Source organism: Oncorhynchus mykiss, chromosome 9 (genome assembly GCF_057628025.1).
Source record: "Oncorhynchus mykiss isolate SJ-2025 chromosome 9, ASM5762802v1, whole genome shotgun sequence".
Classification (NCBI taxonomy): domain Eukaryota; kingdom Metazoa; phylum Chordata; class Actinopteri; order Salmoniformes; family Salmonidae; genus Oncorhynchus; species Oncorhynchus mykiss.
This window is the reverse complement of record NC_143030.1, coordinates 23,794,454-23,808,521: the sequence shown is the minus strand read 5'-3', so window position 1 is coordinate 23,808,521 and position 14,068 is coordinate 23,794,454. Positions and strand designations below refer to the sequence as shown.

Below are 14,068 nucleotides of genomic sequence, written 5' to 3'. Positions count from 1 at the left end.
ACATTAAGCTCTATTTCTGTTGTCCTGTACATCTTTCTCTGTAGATGCTTAGTTTTCACACTTTGTTTGCTGAAATGTCCGTTTCGAAGTTGAAACCTGATGAGATCCTGTGGACTCGATCAATCATGCCACAGATACCATTTAATTCCTTGTTCCTTTGTTGTGGTACCAAGTAAGGTATTTATGTAGTGGCCGGGTGTTAGCAACAGTGGTGAATTAGAGAGAGAAGCTGGCTTGGCTAGAAGATAATTACGACAGCTTCCAACCCATAAATTCAACTCAAGACACATCTCTCTTTCTTTCTCTGTTTGTGTCTCTTTGTCTCTCTCTCTCTCTTGCTCTCTCAATCTCCATGTGGGCCCTGCCTGTAATTTATTATCCATGATCTAGAGATTAACTTGGGATTCTCCTTCCATGTAAAATGAATTACTAAAGGAAAAAAAGCTAGGGTGTCCGTGTCCTATGTGATCGTGCTCGTGTCCCTGCATCATTGCCTTAATTCAATAGTTGTTTCCCAGTCAAAGTATGGTTTTCAATGTATCAGATGGGGAAACACGGAGGGGTGGTTGTGTTCGGGGATAGCTTCTGTCCAGGCATTTTGTTTGACTGACCGCAGTGCTCTGCTAGCGTAAGAAGACACAGTAAATCATCATGGTGGTTCTATGTGACCTGGAGCTTGCCTTCAGTGAATCAGAGAGAGACCTGTTCAGTCACTAAATCTCCAATGTCCTTTAATAAAAGAGAGCTTGACATTTAGGGCTTTGCATACGGTCTTCACAGAAGGTATTCGTTTTTCCGGGTAGTTAGAAAGAAACATCCTTTGTCATGAGTTTCCTTTTTTTCTTTTTTTTCTTACTTTTTTTTTTTACGTTGGTAGCACCAAACAGATGTTGACAAACTAGTAATTATTTGGACAACTAGTCCCTCAGTGTTCAATAGAATGAACAGATTTGCATTATGGCTACATATACTGGAATGGAAAATTGTTTACCTATACAATTGAAAAACACACACGCTCAACTGGAAAGACCAGGCACATTAAAACACATTAAAAGCTTCTCCTAAACTATACAGTTTGTTACTTTACTAGCAGGGTGCGTGTTCCCTCACAGTGATAAGCCGCTAGTCCTTGTTCAGGGTTACCTCATTAGCCAATCACTTGCCTCAACTAATCTTTGGCCCTGTTGAGTGCGGTCTAGATAAGCCTGTTGAAAACTGTTGAAAGTGGGGTAGCACCCACTGCGTAAATTATTTCATGTTTACGCATCCCAATTACGTCCAGGCCATGGCGGGGCTGCACCTGATAACTAATGTAATATGTTAATTATCTGGCATGAAGTCTGGTGAGAGATTGTGGCAGGGTGGGGAGGGAGGAGGGACGTTTGTGTGTGTGTGTGCCTGCCTGCCTGTCTGTCTGTGTGTGTGTGTGCGAGGAGGTGGTAGAATATACTGTAGTCTGGTTCACAGCTCAATAAGCGGACGCAGCAAGGAAGTTTTGACAGCAACACATTGGAAATTAAGATTTATTCTTATGAAGGAGAGGTCAGCAGCTTCTGAGGAAAGAGAAACGGTTGCGTCTTGCCCCTCGCAAGTGAGTTGGTAAAGAGATGAACTCTTTGAGCCTCTCGGTTGATCTTAAGCTAAAGACGTGGTCGCCCACTGCCTGCAATCTGCAATTAGCTAATAAACTACACAGGGGGGTAACTAAGACCGTAACATCTATAATCGCCAACTCCTCTAGTGTTTCTTCTTCAATGTGGATAAAATAGCAAAGAAGAAATCCAGTTGGAGGAAGATTTTTTATTTTGGCCCACTCCATACCAGCTAACATGAATAATTGAAGTGCTGTTGAATGACCTTTGACCTCAAACGTCCAGCACCTCTCCTGGTGCAGTTTCCATCTCTTGTTTGTGAACTTCCAAAACCTCCTCATACCCGAAACTCTGTTAGATGTGACAGCAGAGAGCAGAAAGAGGGGGATCTATTCATCAAAAGAGACCAGCAGGAGCTCTGAATTGACAGAATGTGAAAGTATGGAAGGCAAGAAAGCACAACATGCCTTTAGCGGGGTGAATGATATTCAAACAGCATGGAGGATCAAGAGTTTCCATGAAGAATCGTCATTGGTTCTCGGAAATGTTTTCAGTAGTTTGGCCTGATTGCTAGTCAAAAAGAGAATTCAGTCAAACTGAGTCATCTATTGGTAACAAGCTAATACATAAACTAACAGTATATCATAGAACATAGATAGAATTGGTCCAACCAGCCATATTTTACCTATAAATAAAACCATATGGGACTTGTATGCTAATACTCGACCTTTGATTTAATTTTAGTCATTAACCCAAAAAGCACCAAGATGACAAAAACATAATTTCGAAACCAATTTTTTTATCCTCCTAAAATGTAAGGACTTTGTCAAGCAACTAGTGAAAAAAGTATTATAAAATGTTCTATGATTTGTTAGTGTTCAAATACTGGAGAGTTGAGACCAAATCACGGACGCTGGACAGAGTGGATTTCAGTTGTAACAAAAGACAGTTTTAATGAGTCAGAGATATCTTGTCCCGCAGTTTTACATAACTCGGCAAGGAGCCAGGTGAAAAAGAGGCCTATACAATGGTTACATACATTTTTATACATAGAATAAAGTAGGTGGAGTCTTGTCGTTTCGGTCTTCTTGACTGGTCGGAGGGTTGGAGGCGGGCCTTGCTCTAGCCAGAGCGGGCCCCATTGGTGCACAGCAAAAGTTCTTTGCTCTTGGGACCGGCCAGTTAGAGGGAGATGAGATGTGTGTTTATATAAGGAAGAGGGGGTCAGTCTTATGGCTGGGTGTATGTGTTCTTACGACGGAATGTCTTTGTTTATATGAGCTATGTGTATGAATATTTATATAACAAATCCCCCTCTTCACGTCTATTAGACGTGAAAACTATAGCAGAAAGGTGGCGGTTGCAATCGTGGGTATACATAAGGTGGTGCTCCTAACCTTGTCTGGTTTGCATGGTGGGTCTGTAGGTGTAGTGCTACGTTTGGGACGGGAGTGATTGGAGGGAGTGATATCAGGAAAGGAGTTAGGGACATGTGTAGGGGTTGGTGTATGTGATGTGGCAGGGTGAAGTAGTTGTTCAATTAACCATGTGAAAGTCCTAGGGTTACTCCAAATATCAGTATGAATATCACAAATAAGGGACCAGATATCCCCAGCCTCACCCAGAGAGGGAGAAATTTCCCTCTAACTGGGCGAGGTTCCCTTCTCAGGGGAGGCGGAGTTTGATGCCGCATCACCTGAGGAAGGAGTGTCTTCATTTGGAATCGAATTTAGGCCGCTCAAATCAGCTCTGACTTCAGTCAGTGTTCTAGAAGGAATTGGGGCTGGGGTGCAATGTGTAAGGCGGTGCCAAGGTGTGCCTGATTTACCTTTGACCTGGACTGAGTGTGAAGTAACCTCCTTCACTTCGTACGGTCCAGTCCACCTGGGTACCAGCCACTTTCTCTTGTGGACTGTAACCCTCACCCCGTCACCAACCTTTACCTTCAGTAGTGGCGTGTCCCCCGGCAGCTCCCCCTCCTGGACCTTGTGAACCTGGGTAGAGAGTGCTGCAGAGAGAACCGTCAGTTTTTTCACATAATTAGACATTACAATTTGTTGTACATCAAGGGCGGGCATATGACCTCCCTCCCTTGGTGGACCATGCATGACTCTACCAGTCATTATCCCATGAGGCACATACTTTAGCTATCTTAGCTTTTGCTTTTGGTTTGACGTTCCACCAGATTTTGGGATTGGGGCCTGTACACAGATCCAAAACTGTGGGTTATGCCAAATCTTTCTTCCACCTGTCTCAGGTGTTTGTTAAATGTAAGCCATTTGTCAAATTTGATTTGTCTTGGGATGCCATACCTGGGTATTAGTTTGGTTTGTAGCCACTTAAAGACTGACCTAGCATCCTCCCCTTTTGTTAGTATTGCCTCTACCCATTTGGAGAACCTATCTACTATGACTAGGAGATAGAGTTTGCCTTTAGATACATTTTCGGGGCCCATGTCGGTGTAGTCTATACTAATATCCTGAAAACATGCATTAGGTATTACGTATGAGCCCATTGGTGTTTGATATGGTTTCTTTGGGTTGTGTCTGTCACAACCATTGCATTCGTCACAAAATAAATCATCGTCATAAAATAAGTCAGTCATATTTTTTATGTGAGGGTGCCACCAGATGTGCGAGGCCTTTTTGGAGGGTCTTTAGTTTGCCTTCGTGTGTGGGGCCATGTGTTTCTCATAAAAGTTCTGGGTCCATCAGTGTGGCCTGCTTCATGGGCATGGGCTGAGTCTGTATAGATATTCAGTCTTTCCTTTTCCTCTGATGAGGACCTGCGTCAATCCGATGATTTCAGCTAATTTGGCCGATGCTGGTTGAGGGATGATGGCTGATTGAAGGGTGCCATCACGAGGTGAGCTGTTTTTTCAATAGCTTTTGCTACTGCAGCAACGTATCTGGAGCATGTTGACTGTCCTACCTCAATGTGGTCAAGTTTGAAGAGTAGTACATCAAGACCCTTCTCTCCCCCTCTTGTTTCTGGAATACGACGGATGAGGTGAATCCTTCCCTTCCAGAAACATCCAAATGGAACTTGTTCTTGTAGTCAGGTGCAGTCAGAGCTGCTGCCGCTGATAGATCTGTTTTCAGGAGTGCTATGGCTGTTGATGCTTCAGCCGTCCAGGCCAGGGGTGCATGGAGGTTCCTTGATCGTAGGATGACCGGTGCTGCCACCCCCTCTGGGCCACACCCAATGGTACAACACCTGATAGGTGGGGTCAGGTGCATCATGTCTTCGTCCCAGTCTGCAGTGTAGAGGCAGTCATCAGTTTCTGTTGCATTGAGTGTGCAATGGATCTCAGCTTGGGGAGTCTTATATGGGTGCAGAGTGTAGATTTGAGCTTTCAGTTGGTTGAACTTAAACTGGATGTGAGGGGTGGCAGGCCCTGTGGGTAGGCATTTTAGCCAGTACACTTCTTGGGCTTCAGACAGTGTGGTCATCGGCAGGAGTGGCATCCTCATCATTCTTACTGGGTGATCAGGTGTTGAAGTGGGAGGGTTAGTTGTAATCTTGCTGCTCCTGCTGCATGTGGCTAGATTCTGGGTGGTTGTATGCTGGCTGTTGCTGATGCATGGGTGTGGGTCCTGGTTGCTGATGTTGCAGAGGTGGGTTTCCCCCACTTCCTCTTGCTCTCCATTGCTGTTGCTGCGGGGAGAGTGGTTTCATGCAATCTCTAGCAAAATGACCGGTAATTCCGCAGTTAAAACACTGGTAGTTTCCCCCTCTGTATGGTCCAGTGTAAGGGCCTCGTTGAGCCCGTTGCCGTTGCAGGATATACCGCTGTGGGGGAGGGTAATGGGGTGGTGGGGCTGCCTGCTGTTGGATCATCTGAGAGACAGTCTGTGCCACGATCTGAGTGTTATCTGGCTGCTCCCCTTGGTCTTGAGTTTCTACTGCAATCATTTGTTTGGGCGTGATGGCTGCAGACATTTTATCTAAGTCGTCTGATAATGTGTATAATGCGTTATTTAGGTATATCCAATCCTTACTATGTGGTGTTTATTTATATCGTTGTATGCTTAGCCTGTCCCTGGTCGAGACAAAGGGGGTTATCAGTATGTGACGCCCGCCACGTGTGTATTTCACCATTTGAATTTGTTCAGCGATTCGTTTAGGTATTTTCTATAAATGATTCTGCGATTTCCTTTTGGAACAATATATCAGTGAATATATGCGGTTCTATAACAATTTTCAGAGTAATTCTAGCTCTTTAGGAAATATAGATAGAATAGAAAAACCCAAAAATCAGTGTGTAGCTTTTAGCGTCTGTCAAACAAAGTCTGTACTAAGCTCGGCGGCTTATTTAAATACTTTCTAGAAACAATTCAGTAAGTTCCTTTATGAACTTATATCAGTAAATTCCAGCGATTCTATAGCAATTGTCAGAATAATTTTAAACTTTAGGCAATATCAACAGGAATGAAAAAAACGAAAATCAGTATTCCATTCGATACTAAGGTGGCTTTGTCTACCAGCACGTGTGCATAATAGCCCAGTTACGTATCCCAACCTACTCCGCGACAAACGTTTCTTTCAATTTAATTTCCCCCATCTCCAAATCATGGAATGTCAACTCTGGTTCATATTATGTTTATTGTTTGATGTGCAATAGCCACATCATTCCCGATCTCTGTCTTGTGGAAGGCCAAACTTACATATCCTATATCTATTCGACTACACCTCTAACATAACCAATTAAACAGTTTACAACTCATTCAATAGGATCTTTTACATGCAGATTCAGTCGATCTATTAATTAACTAAATCTCTAAACACAACCAATTAAACAGTTTAGAACTTATTCAATAGGAACTTTTACGTGCATACTACACTTCTAAACACAACCAATTAAACAGTAAGCACTTATTTAATAGGAACTTTTACATGCATACTACACTTCTAATAATAGGCCAATTGATAAAAAATAAAAATACAAATAAAAAATAAAAACGAGCAAAACAAGATCTCCCCGATCAATGTCTTAGGTTCTTATGTAAAAATTTGGGCACCGATTCATACTCACGCCCAGTACTTTCTGATCAAAATTTGGTTTAGGCTATAATACAATATGCAGATTTCGATATAACGGGCTCTGCTCACCTTTATATAGAGCGCTCCGATCAGATTTCCTGAGGCAAGATGAATGGCTGGGGAAGTCACTCTTCCGTCTAATTTTTTAGCCGTGATCAGTCTCGTCCTCTCACACTAACTTATAATAGATCGAATTCAAGAACAACCATCCTCTGCTACCAATTTTGTTAGTGTTCAAATACTGGAGAGTTGAGACCAAATCACGGACGCTGGACAGAGTGGATTTCAGTTGTAACAAAAGACAGTTTTAATGAGTCAGAGATATCTTGTCCCGCAGTTTTACATAACTCGGCAAGGAGCCAGGTGAAAAAGAGGCCTATACAATGGTTACATACATTTTTATACATAGAATAAAGTAGGTGGAGTCTTGTCGTTTCGGTCTTCTTGACTGGTCGGAGGGTTGGAGGCGGGCCTTGCTCTAGCCAGAGCGGGCCCCATTGGTGCACAGCAAAAGTTCTTTGCTCTTGGGACCGGCCAGTTAGAGGGAGATGAGATGTGTGTTTATATAAGGAAGAGGGGGTCAGTCTTATGGCTGGGTGTATGTGTTCTTACGACGGAATGTCTTTGTTTATATGAGCTATGTGTATGAATATTTATATAACAGATTTCATGTTATCTGCAGCGTGCGTACAACCCGGTGTAATTAGAATGCTTATTTAGAATGTCCAGTTTCGATTGACGCAAGTCAGCGTTTGAGCAGGCCACACTGTTTTTTTCACAGAAACATTTTGCACAAGCACAGTCCTTACACAGTTATGTACAGAATGTGACCGTTTTATTTTGGATGCAATGTTCAGACATTCACAGAAGTAGCGACAGCGCAGCACAATCATCCAAACTGGAAAAATGTAGGCTACATTAGTCCTCGCGCTAACTGAGGAAAGACTGAGGAAAGTGGTCATATTTAGCTAACTCTCAGCTGACAGCAACCACAATATCAATTAGCTAAAAGCAATTACTATTTACAATTCATCACATCATGGGTGAGCTCACCATGGATCAAAATAATTTAGTAAAACACTTTCTGAAAATCGAAAGTAATCTGACGATGGGTAGTTTGCGCTCCAACATGTTTGTTTTTTCCCGCGTCAAACAAAGATGAGAAGAGAGGACCATTTGAAACAGTGAGCGCATTCTGACATCACGTGCATAAAATAACTGGCACTGCTGCGACCGACCGTAAGATATTTGTAACTCACGTGTGAAAAGTTTAATATGGAGAAATGAAAAATAATCCCCACTTTGTGTACTAGTGGTGTGTCTAAACTGAACAGTTTGACTCAATAGTTCACTTTGAGATAAAAGCACCACATTTGTCACAGAGGTAGATGTAAGTACCCTGAAAATATATAGATATGGAGCCACCCCTAATTTGGCACCTTGGGGCCGTGGCAGCCACTATAACTGAAAAATAACTACAAAATGTGAATACATTTTTAGCTTTCAGTCAATGTCTCTGTACCAAGTTGAGAGTCTCACATTTCAGATGCAATAGCGGACATGCATAAAGTTGCCGGCCCATCTGTACTTACCACGAATGCTTTATTTGCTAAGTTTGCCATATCAGACAGTGCTCTCAGAGTTTCCATTACTTTTTTTGCTTGTTTTAGCAGTAGCACAGTAAACTTGATCCCAATACTATTGACATATTTAACCCTGTCGCGCGCTGTAGTTACGTCTAAAAACAAGGACGTCCTATCGGAATTCCTCCATCTTTATGCACCTTCGCCATTGGACGTGAGTTGATAGTCCATAGCGTTACAAAGTTAGAGCTTTAAGTCCGATGGCACCGCTGCCCATATCACTCATATCAGCAGTCATCTTAGGTTGTACCGGTGTGTCAGGTTAGCTTAATCACCAATTTATCACCAATTTATCAGCCTCTGAGTATCACAGAAACACAGCATTTTGAATGTTGCTTTGAAGGAAATTGATCAAAATAACTGTTCGAAACATGAAAAACATACAAAAGCGTATACTTTTTTTTGCGACAAATGTGACTGTAAATGTGTGTATCTTTTTGAAATGTTTATTTAAGGGACTTTAAACCATTTACTTGTGTCACAAAAGGGTAATATAAGAAAAAGTGTTACAACTTGACATACAATCATCACCATAAAAAATGACTCCTGTTGGTGCTTTCAGGGTTATAGATATGTTGGTGCTTTCAGGGTTATAGATATGTTGGTGCTTTCAGGGTTATAGATATGTTGGTGCTTTCAGGGTTATAAATATGTTGGTGCTTTCAGGGTTATAGATATGTTGGTGCTTTCAGGGTTATAGATATGTTGGTGCTTTCAGGGTTATAAATATGTTGGTGCTTTCAGGGTTATAAATATGTTGGTGCTTTCAGGGTTATAGATATGTTGGTGCTTTCAGGGTTATAAATATGTTGGTGCTTTCAGGGTTATAGATATGTTGGTGCTTTCAGGGTTATAGATATGTTGGTGCTTTCAGGGTTATAGATACGTTGGTGCTTTCAGGGTTATAGATATGTTGGTGCTTTCAGGGTTATAAATATGTTGGTGCTTTCAGGGTTATAGATATGTTGGTGCTTTCAGGGTTATAAATATGTTGGTGCTTTCAGGGTTATAAATATGTTGGTGCTTTCAGGGTTATAAATATTTTGATGCTTTCAGGGTTATAGATATGTTGGTGCTTTCAGGGTTATAGATATGTTGGTGCTTTGAGGGTTATAAATATGTTGGTGCTTTCAGGGTTATAGATATGTTGGTGCTTTCAGGGTTATAAATATGTTGGTGCTTTCAGTGTTATAGATATGTTGGTGCTTTCAGGGTTAAAAATATGTTGGTGCTTTCAGGGTTATAAATATGTTGGTGCTTTCAGGGTTCTAAATATGTTGGTGCTTTCAGGGTTATAGATATGTTGATGCTTTCAGGGTTATAAATATGTTGGTGCTTTCAGGGTTCTAAATATGTTGGTGCTTTCAGGGTTCTAAATATGTTGGTGCTTTCAGGGTTATAAATATGTTGATGCTTTCAGGGTTCTAAATATGTTGGTGCTTTCAGGGTTATAGATATGTTGGTGCTTTCAGGGTTATAAATATGTTGGTGCTTTCAGGGTTATAGATATGTTGGTGCTTTCAGGGTTATAGATATGTTGGTGCTTTCAGGGTTATAGATATGTTGGTGCTTTCAGGGTTATAAATATGTTGGTGCTTTCAGGGTTATAAATATGTTGGTGCTTTCAGGGTTATAAATATGTTGGTGCTTTCAGGGTTATAGATATGTTGGTGCTTTCAGGGTTATAAATATGTTGGTGCTTTCAGGGTTATAGATATGTTGGTGCTTTCAGGGTTATAAATATGTTGGTGCTTTCAGGGTTATAAATATGTTGGTGCTTTCAGGGTTATAGATATGTTGGTGCTTTCAGGGTTATAGATATGTTGGTGCTTTCAGGGTTATAGATATGTTGGTGCTTTCAGGGTTATAGATATGTTGGTGCTTTCAGGGTTATAAATATGTTGGTGCTTTCAGGGTTCTAAATATGTTGGTGCTTTCAGGGTTATAAATATGTTGGTGCTTTCAGGGTTATAGATATGTTGGTGCTTTCAGGGTTATAAATATTTTGGTGCTTTCAGGGTTATAGATATGTTGGTGCTTTCAGGGTTATAAATATGTTGGTGCTTTCAGGGTTATAAATATGTTGGTGCTTTCAGGGTTATAGATATGTTGGTGCTTTCAGGGTTATAAATATGTTGGTGCTTTCAGGGTTATATATATGTTGGTGCTTTCAGGGTTATAGATATGTTGGTGCTTTCAGGGTTCTAAATATGTTGGTGCTTTCAGGGTTATAAATATGTTGGTGCTTTCAGGGTTATAAATATGTTGGTGCTTTCAGGGTTATAAATATGTTGGTGCTTTCAGGGTTATAAATATGTTGGTGCTTTCAGGGTTATAGATATGTTGGTGCTTTCAGGGTTATAGATATGTTGGTGCTTTCAGGGTTATAAATATGTTGGTGCTTTCAGGGTTATAAATATGTTGGTGCTTTCAGGGTTATAAATATGTTGGTGCTTTCAGGGTTATAAATATGTTGGTGCTTTCAGGGTTATAAATATGTTGGTGCTTTCAGGGTTATAGATATGTTGGTGCTTTCAGGGTTATAGATATGTTGGTGCTTTCAGGGTTATAGATATGTTGGTGCTTTCAGGGTTATAGATATGTTGGTGCTTTCAGGGTTATAAATATGTTGGTGCTTTCAGGGTTATAGATATGTTGGTGCTTTCAGGGTTATAAATATGTTGGTGCTTTCAGGGTTATAAATATGTTGGTGCTTTCAGGGTTATAAATATTTTGATGCTTTCAGGGTTATAGATATGTTGGTGCTTTCAGGGTTATAGATATGTTGGTGCTTTCAGGGTTATAAATATGTTGGTGCTTTCGGGGTTATAGATATGTTGGTGCTTTCAGGGTTATAAATATGTTGGTGCTTTCAGTGTTATAGATATGTTGGTGCTTTCAGGGTTAAAAATATGTTGGTGCTTTCAGGGTTATAAATATGTTGGTGCTTTCAGGGTTCTAAATATGTTGGTGCTTTCAGGGTTATAGATATGTTGATGCTTTCAGGGTTATAAATATGTTGGTGCTTTCAGGGTTCTAAATATGTTGGTGCTTTCAGGGTTCTAAATATGTTGGTGCTTTCAGGGTTATAAATATGTTGATGCTTTCAGGGTTCTAAATATGTTGGTGCTTTCAGGGTTATAGATATGTTGGTGCTTTCAGGGTTATAAATATGTTGGTGCTTTCAGGGTTATAGATATGTTGGTGCTTTCAGGGTTATAGATATGTTGGTGCTTTCAGGGTTATAAATATGTTGGTGCTTTCAGGGTTATAGATATGTTGGTGCTTTCAGGGTTATAAATATGTTGGTGCTTTCAGGGTTATAAATATGTTGGTGCTTTCAGGGTTATAGATATGTTGGTGCTTTCAGGGTTATAAATATGTTGGTGCTTTCAGGGTTATAGATATGTTGGTGCTTTCAGGGTTATAAATATGTTGGTGCTTTCAGGGTTATAAATATGTTGGTGCTTTCAGGGTTATAGATATGTTGGTGCTTTCAGGGTTATAGATATGTTGGTGCTTTCAGGGTTATAGATATGTTGGTGCTTTCAGGGTTATAGATATGTTGGTGCTTTCAGGGTTATAAATATGTTGGTGCTTTCAGGGTTCTAAATATGTTGGTGCCTTCAGGGTTATAAATATGTTGGTGCTTTCAGGGTTATAGATATGTTGGTGCTTTCAGGGTTATAAATATTTTGGTGCTTTCAGGGTTATAGATATGTTGGTGCTTTCAGGGTTATAAATATGTTGGTGCTTTCAGGGTTATAAATATGTTGGTGCTTTCAGGGTTATAGATATGTTGGTGCTTTCAGGGTTATAAATATGTTGGTGCTTTCAGGGTTATATATATGTTGGTGCTTTCAGGGTTATAGATATGTTGGTGCTTTCAGGGTTCTAAATATGTTGGTGCTTTCAGGGTTATAAATATGTTGGTGCTTTCAGGGTTATAAATATGTTGGTGCTTTCAGGGTTATAAATATGTTGGTGCTTTCAGGGTTATAAATATGTTGGTGCTTTCAGGGTTATAAATATGTTGGTGCTTTCAGGGTTATAAATATGTTGGTGCTTTCAGGGTTATAGATATGTTGGTGCTTTCAGGGTTATAGATATGTTGGTGCTTTCAGGGTTATAAATATGTTGGTGCTTTCAGGGTTATAAATATGTTGGTGCTTTCAGGGTTATAAATATGTTGGTGCTTTCAGGGTTATAAATATGTTGGTGCTTTCAGGGTTATAGATATGTTGGTGCTTTCAGGGTTATAGATATGTTGGTGCTTTCAGGGTTATAGATATGTTGGTGCTTTCAGGGTTATAAATATGTTGGTGCTTTCAGGGTTATAGATATGTTGGTGCTTTCAGGGTTATAAATATGTTGGTGCTTTCAGGGTTATAAATATGTTGGTGCTTTCAGGGTTATAGATATGTTGGTGCTTTCAGGGTTATAAATATGTTGGTGCTTTCAGGGTTATAAATATGTTGGTGCTTTCAGGGTTATAGATATGTTGGTGGTTTCAGGGTTATAAATATGTTGGTGCTTTCAGGGTTCTAAATATGTTGGTGCTTTCAGGGTTATAGATATGTTGGTGCTTTCAGGGTTATAAATATGTTGGTGCTTTCAGGGTTATAGATATGTTGAAGCTTTCAGGGTTATAGATATGTTGGTGCTTTCAGGGTTATAAATATGTTGGTGCTTTCAGGGTTATAAATATGTTGGTGCTTTCAGGGTTATAGATATGTTGGTGCTTTTTTAGAAACTCTTCTCCAGAGCAACTAAAGTATAGGTAAAACATTTCAGTAGCATCTGTGTTCATTCCAGGTCAAAGGCAAGATTAATGGCAAGATTGGGGCAGAAAGTGTGAGATTTCACTCAGAATGAAACTCAACACCTGGAAAGGTTATGAGGCTTACTTCCACCGTAAGGCCTCTTGACCATTCCTCTATCTACAACCCCTGAGGGCTAAGCAGACGTTGGCCTCAGATCCCTGGACTACTTTTGACAAGGGCCTATAGGGGTCCGGTCAAAAGTAGTGCACTATATAGGGAATAGGGTGCCATTTGGAATGCATGCAATGTCAAGTTCATAACATATTTCTCAGACAGGATTTTTTCCCTCTTTACCACTATGACCCTATCTGCTCCCTTGAGTCCTCGATTGATAGGACTAATTGTCAGGTGAAAGGTCTGAGTGGCCTCTGGCTCTTGTTTGTTAGTAAAGGAAGTATATGGGTTTCAAATGTGTCCTCGGTTTTCCTCTGGCTACTTCTACTGTTTCCTAGTGAGTCATTAATCCATAATGGGAAAGAAGCAAAACAAGGGAAACACTATTTTGTAAGTGGTGACTGCATCATGGGAAACGCACGAAAACAAAACACTCATAGAATTATAAACACAAGCTGTTCACACACCAGACTAAATATTGTATGGTCCTTTAGGACTGACCTGTACGGGTTTAGGCCAGGTTACTGTAGAGCACATGACAGAAGATGTGAAAGAGTAATGAATACATTTCATGATTGATGGATCGATACTAGAAAAATCAATCACCCTTGATGGTGGATTTCAATATTTTACAACTTCATTCTAGATGGTTCTGCACACTAAAAGTAGTCTGTGGGCCGGGAGAAACTGTAATCCATTGTTCGGTTTTCTTTAAGAGGTCCCTTCACCTTACTTTATCTACCGATAGCTTGTTAAAAATTCATGGCAGTGATTGGGTCATGTGGGACCTGGGAAAAATAGGCTGAAATAAACTCAATTATTTGGTTTGACCTTACTTATAGGTGATTTGGCA

At 40.5% G+C, this 14,068-nt stretch overlaps 1 protein-coding gene across 3 annotated transcripts in view; it reads left to right on the top strand.

The window, feature by feature from the left end:
• LOC110531729 (phospholipid-transporting ATPase ABCA1) overlaps positions 1 to 14,068 on the top strand; it is a 246,423-nt gene that overhangs the window by 166,522 nt on the left and 65,833 nt on the right. The window lies entirely within an intron of this gene.